The sequence below is a fragment of the Bombina bombina genome, chromosome 4, assembly GCF_027579735.1.
Source record: "Bombina bombina isolate aBomBom1 chromosome 4, aBomBom1.pri, whole genome shotgun sequence".
Classification (NCBI taxonomy): domain Eukaryota; kingdom Metazoa; phylum Chordata; class Amphibia; order Anura; family Bombinatoridae; genus Bombina; species Bombina bombina.
Genome location: NC_069502.1, coordinates 224,563,673 through 224,580,741, shown reverse-complemented (window position 1 = coordinate 224,580,741; position 17,069 = coordinate 224,563,673).

Below are 17,069 nucleotides of genomic sequence, written 5' to 3'. Positions count from 1 at the left end.
ACAGTTTACTGAGCTTCCCTCACTGTTGTAGTGTGAGTGGGAGGGACCTATTTTGGCGCTTTTACTACGCATCAGAAATTCAGTCACAGTCTGCCTTTTTCTCCCTGCATGATCCAGGACGTCTCTACAGAGCTCAGGGGTCTTCAAAACTAGTTTTGAGGGAGGTAATCACTCACAGCAGACCTGTGAGACTGTGCTTTGACTGTGATAAAAACGCTTATATTTTCAATTGTTATCCGTTTTTTTTCTGATATTAAGGGTTAATCATCCATTGCTAATGAGTGCAATCCTTTGCTAAATTTGGTTTCTATAACTATTCCGGTTCATTGTTATTCAACTGTGACAGTTTTTGTGTGCTTCTTAAAGGCACAGTAACGTTTTTACATATTGCTTGTAAATTTAGTTGAAAAGTATTTCCAAGCTTGCTAGTCTAATTGCTAGTTTGTTTAAACATGTCTGACACAGAGGAATCTCTTTGTGCAATATGTTCAAAAGCCAAGGTGGAGCCCAATAGAAATTTATGTACTAATTGCATTGATGCTACTTTAAATAAAAGTCAATCTGTACATGTTAAGCAACATTCACCAGACAACGAGGGGGAAGTTATGCCGACTAACTTGCCTCACGTGTCAGTACCTGCATCTCCCGCTCAGGAGGTGCGTGATATTGTAACGCCAAGTACATCAGGGCGGCCATTACAAATCACTCTACAAGACATGGCTAATGTTATGACTGAAGTTTTGTCTAAATTGCCAGAACTTAGGGGTAAACAAGATCACTCTGGGATGAGAACAGAGTATGCTGATAATGCTAGGGCCATGTCTGATACTGCGTCACAATTTGCAGAGCATGAGGACGGAGAGCTTCATTCTGCGGGTGACGGATCTGATCCAAATAAACTGGATTCAGACATTTCAAATTTTAAGTTTACAAACCAGATAAAGAAAGAGGCGTTTCTACGCTGTGTACAAGACCTTTTACTAATGGGAGTGATCCACCCAGTTCCGCGGTCGGAACACGGACAAGGGTTTTACTCAAATCTGTTTGTGGTTCCCAAAAAAGAGGGAACCTTCAGACCAATATTGGATTTAAAGATCCTAAACAAATTCCTAAGAGTTCCATCGTTCAAGATGGAAACTATTCGGACAATCTTACCCATGATCCAAAGAGGTCAGTACATGACCACAGTGGATTTAAAGGATGCTTACCTTCACATACCGATTCACAGAGAACATTACCGGTATCTAAGGTTTGCCTTCCTAGACAGGCATTACCAGTTTGTAGCTCTTCCCTTCGGGTTGGCTACGGCTCCAAGAATCTTTACAAAGGTTCTGGGCTCTCTTCTGGCGGTACTAAGACCGCGAGGAATTTCGGTAGCTCCGTACCTAGACGACATTCTGATACAAGCGTCAAGCTTTCAAACTGCCAAGTCTCATACAGAGTTAGTACTGGCATTTCTAAGGTCGCATGGGTGGAAAGTGAACGAGGAGAAAAGTTCTCTCTTACCACTCACAAGAGTTCCCTTCTTGGGGACTCTTATAGATTCTGTAGAAATGAAAATTTACCTGACAGAGGACAGGTTAACAAAGCTTCTAAATGCTTGCCGTGTCCTTCATTCCATTCAACACCCGTCAGTGGCTCAATGCATGGAGGTAATCGGCTTAATGGTAGCGGCAATGGACATAGTTCCTTTTGCACGCCTGCACCTCAGACCGCTGCAATTGTGCATGCTAAGTCAGTGGAATGGGGATTACTCAGATTTGTCCCCTACGCTGAATCTGGATCAAGAGACCAGAGATTCTCTTCTATGGTGGCTTTCTCGGCCACATCTGTCCAGGGGGATGCCCTTCAGCAGGCCAGACTGGACAATTGTAACTACAGACGCCAGCCTACTAGGTTGGGGCGCTGTCTGGAATTCCCTGAAGGCTCAGGGATCATGGACTCAAGAGGAGAGTCTCCTTCCAATAAACATTCTGGAATTGAGAGCAGTTCTCAATGCCCTTCTGGCTTGGCCTCAGTTAGCAACTCTGAGGTTCATCAGGTTTCAGTCGGACAACATCACGACTGTGGCTTACATCAACCATCAGGGAGGGACAAGGAGTCCCTTAGCGATGATGGAAGTATCAAAGATAATTCGCTGGGCAGAGTCTCACTCTTGCCACCTGTCAGCGATCCACATCCCAGGAGTGGAGAACTGGGAGGCGGATTTCCTAAGTCGCCAGACTTTTCATCCGGGGGAGTGGGAACTTCATTCGGAGGTCTTTGCCCAAATACTTCGACGTTGGGGCAAACCAGATATGGATCTCATGGCGTCTCGCCAGAACGCCAAGCTTCCTCGTTACGGGTCCAGGTCCAGGGACCCGGGAGCGGTCCTGATAGATGCCTTGACAGCACCTTGGACCTTCAGGATGGCTTATGTGTTTCCACCCTTCCCGATGCTTCCTCGTTTGATTGCCAGGATCAAACAGGAGAAAGCATCGGTGATTCTAATAGCGCCTGCGTGGCCACGCAGGACCTGGTATGCAGATCTAGTGGACATGTCATCCTGTCCACCTTGGTCTCTGCCTCTGAGACAGGACCTTCTAATTCAGGGTCCTTTCAAACATCAAAATCTAATTTCTCTGAAACTGACTGCATGGAAATTGAACGCTTGATTTTATCAAAGCGTGGATTTTCGGAGCCAGTAATTGATACCTTAATACAGGCTAGGAAACCTGTTACCAGGAAAATTTACCATAAGATATGGCGTAAATACTTACACTGGTGCGAATCCAAGAGTTACTCATGGAGTAAGGTTAGGATTCCTAGGATATTGTCTTTTCTACAAGAAGGTTTAGAAAAGGGTTTATCTGCAAGTTCTTTAAAGGGACAGATCTCAGCTCTGTCCATCCTTTTACACAAGCGTCTGTCAGAAGTTCCAGACGTTCAGGCTTTTTGTCAGGCTTTGGCTAGAATTAAGCCTGTGTTTAAGACTGTAGCTCCACCGTGGAGCTTAAACTTAGTTCTTAACGTTTTACAGGGTGTTCCGTTTGAACCCCTTCATTCCATTGATATCAGGCTATTATCTTGGAAAGTTCTGTTTTTAATGGCTATTTCCTCGGCTCGTAGAGTCTCTGAGTTATCAGCCTTACATTGTGATTCTCCTTATCTGATTTTTCATTCAGATAAGGTAGTTCTGCGTACTAAACCTGGGTTCCTACCTAAGGTAGTCACTAACAAGAATATCAATCAAGAGATTGTTGTTCCATCATTGTGCCCTAACCCTTCTTCAAAGAAGGAACGACTTCTGCACAATCTAGATGTAGTCCGTGCCCTGAAATTTTATTTACAGGCAACTAAAGATTTTCGCCAAACTTCTTCCCTGTTTGTCGTTTATTCTGGACAGAGGAGAGGTCAAAAAGCATCTGCTACCTCTCTATCTTTTTGGCTTCGTAGCATAATACGTTTAGCCTATGAGACTGCTGGACAGCAACCTCCTGAAAGGATTACAGCTCATTCTACTAGAGCTGTGGCTTCCACTTAGGCCTTTAAGAATGAGGCCTCTGTTGAACAGATTTGCAAGGCTGCAACTTGGTCTTCTCTTCATACTTTTTCCAAATTTTACAAATTTGACACTTTTGCTTCTTCGGAGGCTGTTTTTGGGAGAAAGGTTCTTCAGGCAGTGGTTCCTTCCGTATAGAGATCCTGCCTGTCCCTCCCGTCATCCGTGTACTTAGCTTTGGTATTGGTATCCCATAAGTAATGATGACCCGTGGACTGACTACACTTAACAGGAGAAAACATAATTTATGCTTACCTGATAAATTCCTTTCTCCTGTAGTGTAGTCAGTCCACCGCCCGCCCTGTTTTTTATGGCAGGTCTAAATTTTTAAATTATACTCCAGTCACCACTGCACCCTATAGTTTCTCCTTTCTCGTTTGGTTCTCGGTCGAATGACTGGGTGTGACGTAGAGGGGAGGAGCTATATAGCAGCTCTGCTTGGGTGATCCTCTTGCACTTCCTGTTGGGGAGGAGTTAATATCCCATAAGTAATGATGACCCGTGGACTGACTACACTACAGGAGAAAGGAATTTATCAGGTAAGCATAAATTATGTTTTCGAAATCACATTCGACTCTATTTGACACTTTTCCCCATTTATCAAACATTTAACAGGTATGCTCGCGTCTATTCCGACGCAGCGTACCTAGTTTTCAATCCGCCACCCTTTTGACACCGCGGATGCCATAGAAATCAATGGGAGCCTGAAAACACAGAAAGCTTATGTTCGATGCTGCAAGAGAATTAAGTATATTACATAATAAAAGTAAATTAGAAACTTAAATTAACCCCTTAATGACCGGACCATTTTTCAATTTTCTTACCCTTAATGACAATGGCTATTTTTACATTTCTGCAGTTTTTGTGTTTAGCTGTAATTTCCCTCTTACTCATTTACTATAACCACACATATTATATACCGTTTTTCTCGCCATTAAATGGACTAAAGATACCATTATTTTCATCATGTCTTATAATTTACTAAAAAAATAAAATAATAAAATATGAGGAAAAAATGGAAAAAAACACACTTTTTCTAACTTTGACCCCCAAAATATGTTACACATCTACAATCACCAAAAAACACCCATGCTAAATAGTTTCTAAATTTTGTCCTGAGATTAGAAATACCCAATGTTTACACGTTCTTTGCTTTTTTTGGGGCAATAGATACAAGTAGCACTTCGCTATTTCCAAACCACTTTTTTTCAAAATTAGCGCTAGTTACATTGGAACCCTGATATCTGTCAGGAATACCTGAATATCCCTTGAAATGTATATATTTTTTTTTAGAAGACAACCCAAAGTATTGATCTAGGCCCATTTTGGTATATTTCATGCCACCATTTCACCGCCAAATGCGATAGAAAAAAAAAAGTTCACTTTTTCACAAAATTTGTCACAAACTTTAGGTTTCCCACTGAAATTATTTACAAACAGCTTCTGCAATTATGGCACAAATGGTTGTAAATGCTTCTCTGGGATCCCCTTTTTTTCAGAAATAGCAGACTTATATGGCTTTGGGGTTGCTTTTTGGTAATTAGAAGGCCGCTAAATGCCGCTGCGCACCACACGTGTTTTATGCCCAGGAGTGAAGGGGTTAATTAGGGAGCTTGTAGGGAGCTTGTAGGGTTAATTTTAGCTTTAGTGTAGTGTAGTAGACAACCCCAAGTATTGATCTAGGCCCATTTTGGTATATTTTATGCCACCATTTCACCGCCAAATGCGAGCAAATAAAAAAAAAACTTTACATTTTTCACAATTTTAAGTTTCTCACTGAAATTATTTACAAACAGCTTGTGCTATTATGGCAGTAATTGTTGTAAAAGCTTCTCTGGGATCCCCTTTATTCAGAAATAGCAGCCTTATATGGCTTTGACGTTGCTTTTTGGTAATTAGAAGGCCGCTAAATGCTACTGCGCACCACACGTTAATTATGCCCAGCAGTGAAGGGGTTAAATTAGGTAGCTTGTAGGGAGCTTGCAGGGTTAATTTTAGAGATCAGCCTCCCACCTGACACATCCCACCCCCTGATCCCTCCCAAACAGCTCTCTTCCTTCCCCCACCTCACAATTGTTCCCGCCATCTTAAGTACTGGCAGAAAGTCTGCCAGTACTAAATAAAAGAGTTTTGTTTTGTTTTTTAAATAAAAATAATAAAATATTTTATCTGTGATGGACCCCTGCCTTAGCCCCAACCTCCCTGATCCCCCCTCCAGCTCTCTAACCCTCTCCCCTTCCTAATTACCGCCATCTTGGGTACTGGCAGCTGTCTGCCAGTACCCAGTTTGGCCCCAAAAACCCCCCAAAAAGTATTTTTATTTTATAATACCCCACCCCCTCCCCCTCCCAGATCCTTTTATATTTAAAAAAAAAAAATCCCTTTTTTTTCCATTTCTGCCCTCATTCATTGGTGTCAGTGTGGCTAATGGGTGCACGTGCACGCGCACATGCACGCTCACATGCACACTCACCCCTCGTGCACGCTCACGCGCATCGTGCACGCGCACACGCACCCTCACACCCGGCGGACACTGGCAACATCGCTACCGGTGCAGAGAGGGCCACAGAGTGGCTCTCTCTGCATCGGAGGCTTGTAAAGTGGTATTGCAGGATGCCTCCATATCGAGGCATCACTGCAATACCCTCAGAGCTGCTGGAAGCATTTGTGATCGCTTCCAGCACTCTGTTAGACAACTGACGTACCAGGTACGTCCATTGTCATTAACTGTTAGTTTTTGCATGACGTACCTGGTACGTCAGTTGTCATTAAGGGGTTAAAATTGTATACCCCTTCTAAATCAATATTATTGCTCCACATTTGGTGCACTAGTAGATATAGGAATAAAAATGAAAAATACATTACTACTTATGGATTATGTTACAACTTTGTCTCTCATTACAAAGCAAGGGGACAATATTATTTCTCCAAATTTTTGGAATAGTTTTGCCCCAAACTTGTCGCACTAATAGATATAGAGATAAAAATTAAATAAATACACAACATAATATAGCTAACTTCCTTTTTCATTTTTTTTGGAAAAATCTATTTGCACCATGTTTAAGCCATGTAATTCAAATCCTACTCTCCACTTCGCACCAAATTTTGACGCAAACTCCTAAACAACCCACACACTAGTGAATTTTTCAACAACTTTTGATTGGAATATGCATAATCACATGATTTATGACATCAGCCAATCTGAATCAAATATACATTTTAAACTATCACGAACGAATCAAATTGCTCGATACTTGTGTCATTGATCACTCATCAGAACTTGTAAGTGCCATTTGTTACATTGTGTATTATACTTTGAAAGTATGTATATGTGAAATTAGTATTAAAGATAAAGATTGATGCGGACATTAGGACACACAGTGTAATATTTTAGACAATGATTTTAAAATTCAAATTGATGTTTGATTCAATAGAATCTTAAGATGGTAGCTCAAAGGCATAGCCCACCTAACATTAAACTGTCATGAATCAGATACAGCAGAAATTAAAATCACCTTTTTACTGTCATGCTATTTTCAGTGTATTTCTTCCTTCTCTTGAATTTCTTTTTCAGTAAGAAATGTCATGTTATATGCCACCCCTTTTTATAACACCTGTGTAGGGGTGGTTTTTAAAACTAGATTGCAATCAGAAGGGATTACACAGGTACAGAGAGAAAACTGGCCCAACTCTTAAAATATCCATTGGTTGCAAATAAATACATATGATACCCTGATTACATGTTATATTTGCAATTATTTCTGCTCGTAATAATAATACATTTACACTATATTCATATAGCGGTATAAATAAACACAGAGATATGAAAGACAACATTGTTTAGAACAAAAAAAGGAATTTAGGGACATGTAAATATGTTTGCAAAATACTTCTGACATAACACACAAATATATATACAATATATATATATATATATATATATATATATACATACACACAAGTATGTGCAAAGATATATGTACAAATTCTAGCATTAATAATCATTTATAAAAAAAAACATGAGACAAAAGCATATCATGACTTCTAGAAATACAAATACACATTAATTTATGTGAAAGTATCATATAACAAATACATATAAAAATCTATGAGATATTGTTTGTTTAGGTATAAATGTAGCTATTTCTTTGACATTAACAGATGAAAAATAAAAGATTAGCTTTAGAGAAATGTGCTTGTTCATGGACAGTAATGAAATGGTATAAATAAAGTTGGGAAAAACCTGAATAACCGCAACATTGATGACTGTTAGTTAACTACAGTCCGATGCTCATTGCGCCGTACTTGGCACGTGTGTTTTTGACAGGGTTTTTTATAAATAAGGGCATTGTATATGGATCCGTGGCAGCGATGTCCGATGATGTCTGGCAAGCGTATTGACGCCGGCAAATGCACCGAGATTGACGCTTTGATAAATATCTCCCAAGAAGTTTAGAGATAAGGTGAAGTAGAGAGATTGATGGAAATATGCCTGTTTATAGGGAGAATTTTAATGTGAGGGTGGGTGTAAGAGTAGGTAAAGGGACAGTAGAATGGTACTAACTGTGTGGGAATAAGATCAGGGTAATGTAATGAAGTAAAATGAGAGGATGAAAGGAGAGCAGAAACCTCCTCCTCTGTAACAGGTGCAAAGAGACAATTTCTGGGTATGCAAATATTGTTGCATTGGAGGTTATTTCATGTTGGATGTAGTCGATCCTATTCTCAAAGTAAATTAAAAATAAATTGTGCCGAGAGAGGTTCTAATAGGAGAAGTGGGTGTGCTCAGGAATGTATTAAACGTGGAGAAAGAATGCTTAGGATTAGAGGACAAAGATCATATGAGTGTTGAGAAGTAGTTTTGCTTGGAGAGATTTCGGGGCAGAGGGATAGAAGCATAGTCTGTAATGTCTAGTTGAAGAAATCTGCAGATTCCTTACTAACCTCAGCCATTTACAAAATACCCTCTCTTTCTATACCAACCATGGCATAACTAGCTGACATATTACTAGCAAAAATGTTTTGGCACTGAAAAGATAGTGATCAGAATGAGGGAATGGGGAGTTAGTGAAATGAGAGAGCAATAGTCATTATCTAATCATGTGCTATTTGGTTGTTTTCTGCAGTGGTTCTGGGTATGGTTGTTGTGTAGGAGATCCTCAATTGGCAAGCTACAGAGCTGAGCTAATAGGGATACTGCCGCTACGTAGACCAATCTAAAAAGTTGTATTTCAATGTCCTTGCTGCAGTAACAGCATTGTTTAAATGTAAATTGATGCAACTTCACTGCATAGCATGTTTAGCTTACTGAAGAGTACAGACTGCATTATGAATACTGACCCCATGTGGTGTCTGCTAGTAATTGCAGCTGGAAATAGAGCAACCACACTGAGGCATTTTAAGATGTCACTAGATACTCATATTTTGCTTTTTTTGCTGCTAAAAGTACAAGAAATAAACAAATGAACCAAAATAGCAGAGACCTATTAAAGTAAGAAGTAAAACAGAGACCAAAAAGGGACTAATGAGGTTTTTTTTTTGTTTTAGAAGAATATGCACATAGCAGTTAAAAGGACAGTCTACAATATAATTTTTATTGTTTTAAAATATAGATAATCCCTTTATTAACAATTCCCCAGTTTTGCACAACCAACACAGTTATATTAATATATGTTTTACCTCTGTGATTACCTTGTATCTAAGCCTCTTATGACAGCTCCATGATCACATGACTGTGACTATTTAAAATCTATTGAGTTGCATTTACTACTGTTTTGTGCTAAATCTTAAATAACTTCCCGGGCGTGAACACATTGTTATCTATATGGCCTCCATGAACTATCAGTCTCCTGTTGTGAAAAGCAAATACAAAAGCATGTGATTAAGAGGCTGTCAATAGAGCCTTTGATACAGGCAGGAATTTAGAGGTTTAAATGTTCTAAAGTATATTAATATAGCAATGTTGGTTGTGCAAAGCTGGGGAATGGGTAGTAAAGGCTTAATCTATCTTTTTAAATAATAACAATTTTTAGGTAGACTGTCCCTTTGAAGGGACAGTCAAGTCAAAAATAAACTTTCATGATTCAGATAGGGCACGTAATTTAAAACAACTTTCCAATTTACTTTTAACATCAATTTTGCTTTATTCTCTTGGTATTATTAGTTGAAAGCTTAACCTAGGTAGGTTCATATGCCCATCTTAGCCCTTGAAGGCCACCTCTTATCTGAATGGATTTTGACATTTTTTCATGACTAGAGGGCGTTAATTCATGTGTGCCATATAGATAACATTGTGTTCACGCCCGTGAAGTTACCTCGGAGTCAGCACTGATTGGCTCAAATGCAAATCTTTCAAAAGAGGTAAAAAGTGTATTATTGTAACTGTGTTGGTTATGCAAAACTGGGAATGGGTAATAAAGGGATTTATTAAACAATAACATTTCTGGTGTAGGCTGTCCCTTTAATCAGAATACTTGAAAACTCTTTATAGAGCCTAGAACCGCCCAACTGGTCCTCTTTCTTTTGCAGCTTAAAGGGACACTGAACCCAAATTTTTTCTTTTGTGATTCAGATAGAGCATGCAATTTTAAGTAACTTTCTAATTTACTCATATTATCAAATTTTCTTCATTCTCTTGGTATCTTTATTTGAAATAAATAGATGCCGGCCCATTTTTGGTGAACAACCGGTGTTGTTCTTGCTGATTGGTTGATAAATTCATCCACCAATAAAAAAGTGCTGTCCAGTGACTGAACCAAAAAAAAAGCTTAGATGCCTTCTTTTTCAAATAAAGATAGCAAAAGAACGAAGAAAAATTGATAATAGGAGTAAATTAGAAAGTTGCTTAAAATTGCATGCTCTATCTGAATCACAAAAGAAAAATATTGGGTTCAGTGTCCCTTTAACCTGGAAAAGACTTGGATCCCTTTTCAGTACCTTTAAATCAAATAATACATGACATCTCCTTTTTACCGACCGACCCATTCATCTTTTGCTCTCAGATGGTTTGGGGGATGTTGTTTTAATGATAATTTACTAGTTGGTAAACATCCTCAGCTTTGCAGACTAGTTTGCTGTTAGACTGAAGTGTCCTTCTTGAGCTTTTTTATTCTTCTTACTGGGATTCAGATTTGGTTCTATCACTTTTTAAAAACACCAGACAATAAAAAATGTCTCAAAAACAACTCATCACAAAACTTGCTATATTTCTATTTCTTTTATCTTTATGGTGTCTCTGATGTCAGAGCTATAAAACCCCTTTTATTAAGCTCTGGATACAGCTTCTGAGCCTCAGGGGGATATTTATCAAAGCGTCAACTATGTTGCATTCGCGGGCATCAATACGCTCGCCAAACATCTCCAAACATCGCGGCCGCGGATCTGAATGCAATCTCCTTATTTATCAAAAAAGCCGTCAAAAACACGCGCGTCAAGTACGGTGCGAAGAGCATCGGACTGGTGTTAACTAACAGTCATCGATGTCGCGACTATTCATGGTTTTCCCAACTTTATTTATATCATTTCATTACTGTCCACAAACAAGCACATTTCTCTTTAGCACATTATTGTATGTAGTGTAAATGTATTCTTTTTCTGAGCAGGACTAATTGCGAATATAGCAAATAGCGACATATTTGGTGCAAAGTGGAGAGTGAATTATTAGCATTCGTTTTAATATTGGACATACATATTTTAGAATGCATATACACACACACACATATATATATAAAAGAACACTTTGTAAGTAAGTAGCGCACACATAGACTTTAGCAATATAATTTCAAAAGGTACCTGTATACCACTCACTGTCCGGTAACACGCTGGGGAGCAATTGGCTCAGGGTGTATGGAGATCTGCAGCTGTGGAGACTGAGCCGGTCTGTAGTCAGCGTCTGAGTAAATAGAATATATTCCAATGGATTGTCCCCACTTGTAGCGCAAAAAATCTCTCTCCAAAGAAAAGTAAAACTTCCTTTATTGTAGTAACAAAAGTAAAAACATGACAGCCTACACACGACTGTAATAAAGCACTTAATGTAAAAACACAGTGTCAGTGATCTGAACCACATGCAGACATGTTTCGTGCAGTTGCGCACTTGATCACTGCTTGAAAGCAATCCTGATCACACCTGCTTTATAGCACTTTTCTTAAAGAGACATTTGTAAATGTTAGACACTGTGTGCTTGAACTCTCTCTTTACTGCCTATCCTTTGTTGAAGAACATGTTTCAAAAAGTTATTTAATACATTTGCAGAAAATTTTTTCTCTTCTACATGTATATTAATAATAATATGATGTTAACTTTTATATATTAAGAATTTTTTCTCTTCTACATGTATATTAATAATATGATGTTAACTTTTATACATTAAAAATTACCTTATGTCTTTGCCTCATTTCTCATAAGTATATCTTATACCACTAGATAAAATTGCAGTCTTTCAACTGTAGTACTTTGATGTAATTTATATATGACACTATGTGTCATACAAAAAATGTTAAATTTATTTCTAGAGTAAGGTTTAGAGTTTACAATATATGTAAAAATAATTTATTGTTTAAGACTTATATGATGGCCATATATTATTTCTCCCCTTTTCCTTATCTAAAAGAAAAGCTGTTGTGTATATATTAATTCACAAAAAGATCCAGGTCTCTACGCATATTGAGACCTAATGGATTACATGTTTTTAATGTGAAAATCCAGAAGACTTCACGTTTGTTAAGTTTATCTTCTCTGTCTCCTCCTCGTTTCCATAGAGGAACATGATCTATACCTTGAATTTTTAATAAAGACACATCTGAATTATGTTGACTTTTAAAATGTCTCGACACTGGTGTGTCGGTGTCATCATCCTCTATTGATCTGAGGTGCTGAAGAAACCTATCTTTAATGCTACGCTTGGTTTTACCTACATAGTTAATTTTACAGAGATCACACGTAAGTAAATATACTACATGTGTAGTTGAACAATTTATGTAATACTTAATTTTATAGTCTTGCTGGGTAGCAGATGAAGAAAAAGTATCGCCCTCAATGACATGGTTACAAGTTTTACATATATTTCTCCTGCATCTAAAGAATCCCTTTCTCTCTTTTAGCCAGCATTTATTGTGTTTTATTGGAAGATTAGATGGAGAGAGGTAGTTTGAAAGTGTTTTTCCTCTTTTGGGTATAATATCTACACCCTCTTCCATTATAATTTTTAGTACTGGATCTGAATATAACACAGGTACAGTATCTTTAATGATTTTGCTGATGTTTTTAAAATCAGTACTATAGGTAGTTATAAACCTGGGTTTCTCAGTGTCCCTTTTTTTTGCATCTTTCCTTTTATATTTTAGTAAATCCTCCCTAGTTTTTTGCTGAACACTTTCTTTTGCTTTAATTAAAGTGCCTTCATTATATCCTCTCTGTTTTAGTCTTTCTTCAATAATTTTACACTGTTTATTATAATCTTCCTCATTAGAGCAATTTCTTTTGGCCCTAATGAATTCACCCTTTGGTATTCCTTGTAGCACATGTCTCGGGTGACATGATTTGTATAAAAGTGTAGTATTGCCTGCTGTTGGCTTTCTGTAAAGTATAGAGACTATTTTTTCATGTTCTACATCTGCTTTTAATGTAAGATCTAGAAAGTCTATTGACTCCGTACTTTCTTCTCCTGTGAATTTCAACCCACATTTGTTATTATTTAAATAAGCACAGAAATCTTTTACTTGATCTGTGTCTCCTTCAAAAATGAAAAGTAAATCGTCTATATATCTGAAAAAATGTATGATTCTCTCTCTATGGGGATTTCTCTCACCAAAGACGTGGAACAGCTCCCACCAACCCATAAATAGGTTGGCGTATGATGGGGCAAACTTGGCCCCCATCGCCGTTCCACGCCTTTGGAGAAAGAAATCTGATCCAAACATAAAGAAATTATGCGTTAAAAGATATTCAATTGCATTAAGTATAAACATTTTTGTTGCTGATTCATAGTCAGTACACTGGTTCAAGAAAAATTCTATAGCTGTCATGCCTAAGTTGTGATCTATACAAGTATACAAGGATGATACATCCACTACTAGAAATCTGTAATTTTCTTTCCATTTGATATTCTGTAACTTATTAAGCAATGATGTGCTATCCTGTATGTAACTTAGTAAATCTTTAACAAGTGGTTGTAAGAAAGTGTCCACCAGATCTGATAACGGCTCATTTAATGAGTTAATACCTGCAATTATAGGTCGTCCTGGTGGACAGACTAAATCTTTATGTAACTTGGGAAAATAATGAAATATTGGAATTACTGAATTAGTTGGAGTTAGGACTTCTTCTAATGTAGGAGTTATAATATTGTTTAGTTTAGCTATCTTAGTGATTTTAATTAGCTCTTTTCTAAACTCTCTCGTGGGATTACCATCTAGTTTGATATACACTTCTTGATCAGACAGTTGCCTTTTGGCTTCTTTAATGTAGTCTACAGTATTTAAAATGACTACATTTCCTCCTTTATCAGAAGGGCGGATCATTATATCTTTATTTTCTTGAAGAGTTAATAAAGCTGCTTTTTCTTTATTTGTTAAATTAGAGTACCTTCTTTTTTTACTTTTTAGATTCTTTTCATGTAGTATTCTTAACTTACTTTCCACTGTTTTCTGGAAAATATCTAACACCTTAGGTCTGGTGTGTACTGGATAAAAGGTGCTCTTTTTCTTTAAAGGGACACTCAATCAAAATTAAACTTTCATTATTCAGATAGAGCATGCCATTTTAAACAACTTTCCAATTTACTTCCATTAACTAAATGTGCACAGTTTTTTTATATTTAAACTTTTTGAGTCACCTGCTCCTACTGAGCATGTTCAAGAATAAGTGTGTATGCATTTGTGAATGGCTGATTGCTGTCACATGGTACGTGTATGCATTTGTGATTGGCTGATGGCTGTCACATGGTACAGGGGGAGTGGAAGAAGACGTAACTTTTAAAATTGTCAGAAAAAAAATCTACTACTCATTTGAAGTTCAGAGTAAGTGCTATTCCATTGTCTTGTTATCTTGCATTTGTTGATCATGCAAATCTACTGTGTTGACTGGTCCTTTAAGTGACCAAATTTGATATCTTCTTCCATTATCTTATCTATAGATTCTCTATTGCTATCCTCAGCTAGTTCTTGCAAATCTTTAATAGCACATAAGTCAGGAAATAACAAGACATCAGTAATGGCTGACGTGACACTCTCATTAATATCATTTTTAGTCTCAACTTGTGTCATATGCTCACTTTCTGAAAAAAAATGTTTTTTCAAAGTAAGTTTGCGTACAAACTTGTTAACGTCTAATACTGTTTCAAACAAATTAAACTGAGCTGATGGCACAAAGTTGAGACCTTTGGACAAAAGATTAATCTCTATGGAGTTCAGGGTAACATCAGACAGATTACAGACACTCAGATCTGCATTTATTTCTTTTTGTTCTGTCCCTGTGATCTCGTGATGTATTTCTTCTGTTGTCCTTTCCTCTGATGTTGTTTGTTGTATCTGTTTCCGCTTGCTGCCCTTTCCCCTACTTCCTCTATGGGTTTTTTTGTTTTTCTTGGGAAAGTCTGGGGGTCCTCGTTTTTTGACTCCTTATGAGATCCTGATGTTGTAGCTTGTACCTCCAGTTCTTGAAATACTGCTGGTGTTTCTTCCTCAGTCTGCAAATCATTATCAGATGAGTCAAATTCGTATTCTGTGTCTGAGAATGTCACAGTTTTTCCTCCTTTATGTATTCTTCTCTGTTGCCTTCTCTGAAATCTCCTAGGATATTCTTCCTGTGTCCATCTGTAAACTTGTTTCTGATCGTAATCTTTTTTGTCTCTTGTTATTTTTCTTGACTTAAATTGCCATATTTCTTGTCTGAAAGTATTCATGGTTGTTTCAAATTTTTTGTCATATTCCTTAAAGTCTTTGTGATGTTGAAAATCTCTAAGTTTGTTTTGAACCTCTTTCATCTCCTGTAACAGCTCTGCTTTTTGTTTTCTTTTGTGCTCCATGAGCAAATCAATTAATGCAAATGAGCATGCATCTAGAATGCTGTTCCATTTGGAGATAAATTCTGTATCCATAATCACAAAGGATGGAAATTTTCTTATACGAAGACCTCTTGGTATTCTGTGTTCATGCTTGTAAATAGAAAAAGATTTGAGATCTAGATCCAATTTAATATCCTTTTTTCTTAAGGAATCCATTTCAAAGAAAAGACTGTCTATAGTATGTATTATTTGATTGTAGGTTTCAGATACTTCATCCTGAAAGTCTCCCAACACATAACTTGGTTCACTTGAATTATCCATATTTGTTCAAGGATTTTTAGGCAGAATAGAGTACTTACACAAATGATTTGTGTGTAAATTAGTGCTTTATTGTGTGTAAAGGCTGTTACTTTTGTTTATTTAGAGATCAGAGTATGTGATAAATCCAATCACCTTAGTGTATATTTAGGTACAAATCTAATCTCTTTTTCTTTTTTGATCCTTTTTATATCTCCCCTTTAGACCGTGTATCACAGTTTCATTTGTAAGTCAGGTATATTGGATAATGCTTTCCTAGTGCAAACAACTTTGTTACTGTTGCTGTTAATTAACCACAGATTGCACCTGTTTGTAGCTTTGTGCTTAAGTGGAAAGGAATACATATGATCTTATGTGGCTGCTCAGACTTAAATCAACAGACATAGGGCGCGATCCGATATCGATCGCAGTTTGCGGCGCAAGCGAGGGAACCGGCGTCGCCAGCAGTTTCAGCTCGCAACTCGAGCTATCCCATATAGGTCGCCGTCAGATGCTAACGTGCCGTAAGTCTCACAAACCAGCGATGTCCAGAAATCTGCGTAAGTACAAATTTCTGGCGTCGCCAGTGACTTGCGCCACGTTAGAAACTGCCGGCGCCTATAAAACCTGACTAAAGTCTAAAACACCCGCACTGTCTAACACGCCTCCCTAACATAGCCCGCACTGTCTAACACGCCTCCCTAACATAGCCCGCACTGTCTAACCCTCTATCCGCTATCCCCCCTCACTAGCCTAACAATAAAAAAGCTATTAACCCCTAAACCGCCGCTCCTTTACCCCGCCGCAACCTAATAAAATTATTAACCCCTAAAACGCCGCTCCCGTACCCCGCCGCCAGCTATATTATATCTATAACCCCCTAAAGTGAGCCCCTAACACCGCCGCCATCTATATTAAAATTATTAACCCCTAATGTAAGCCCCTTACACCGCCGCCATCTCTATTAAAATGATTAACCCCTAATTTAATCTACCTACCCCGCCGCCAGCTATATTATCTATATTAACCCTAAGTATATTATAGTTAATATAGGTATTACATTATATATATTAACTATATTAACCCTAATTATATTAGGGTTAATATAGTTACTATAGTATTTATATTAACTATATTAACTCTATCTAACCCTAACTAAATTTATATTAAATTAATCTAATTCATTTATAAACTAAAATATTCCTATTTAAATCTAAATACTTACC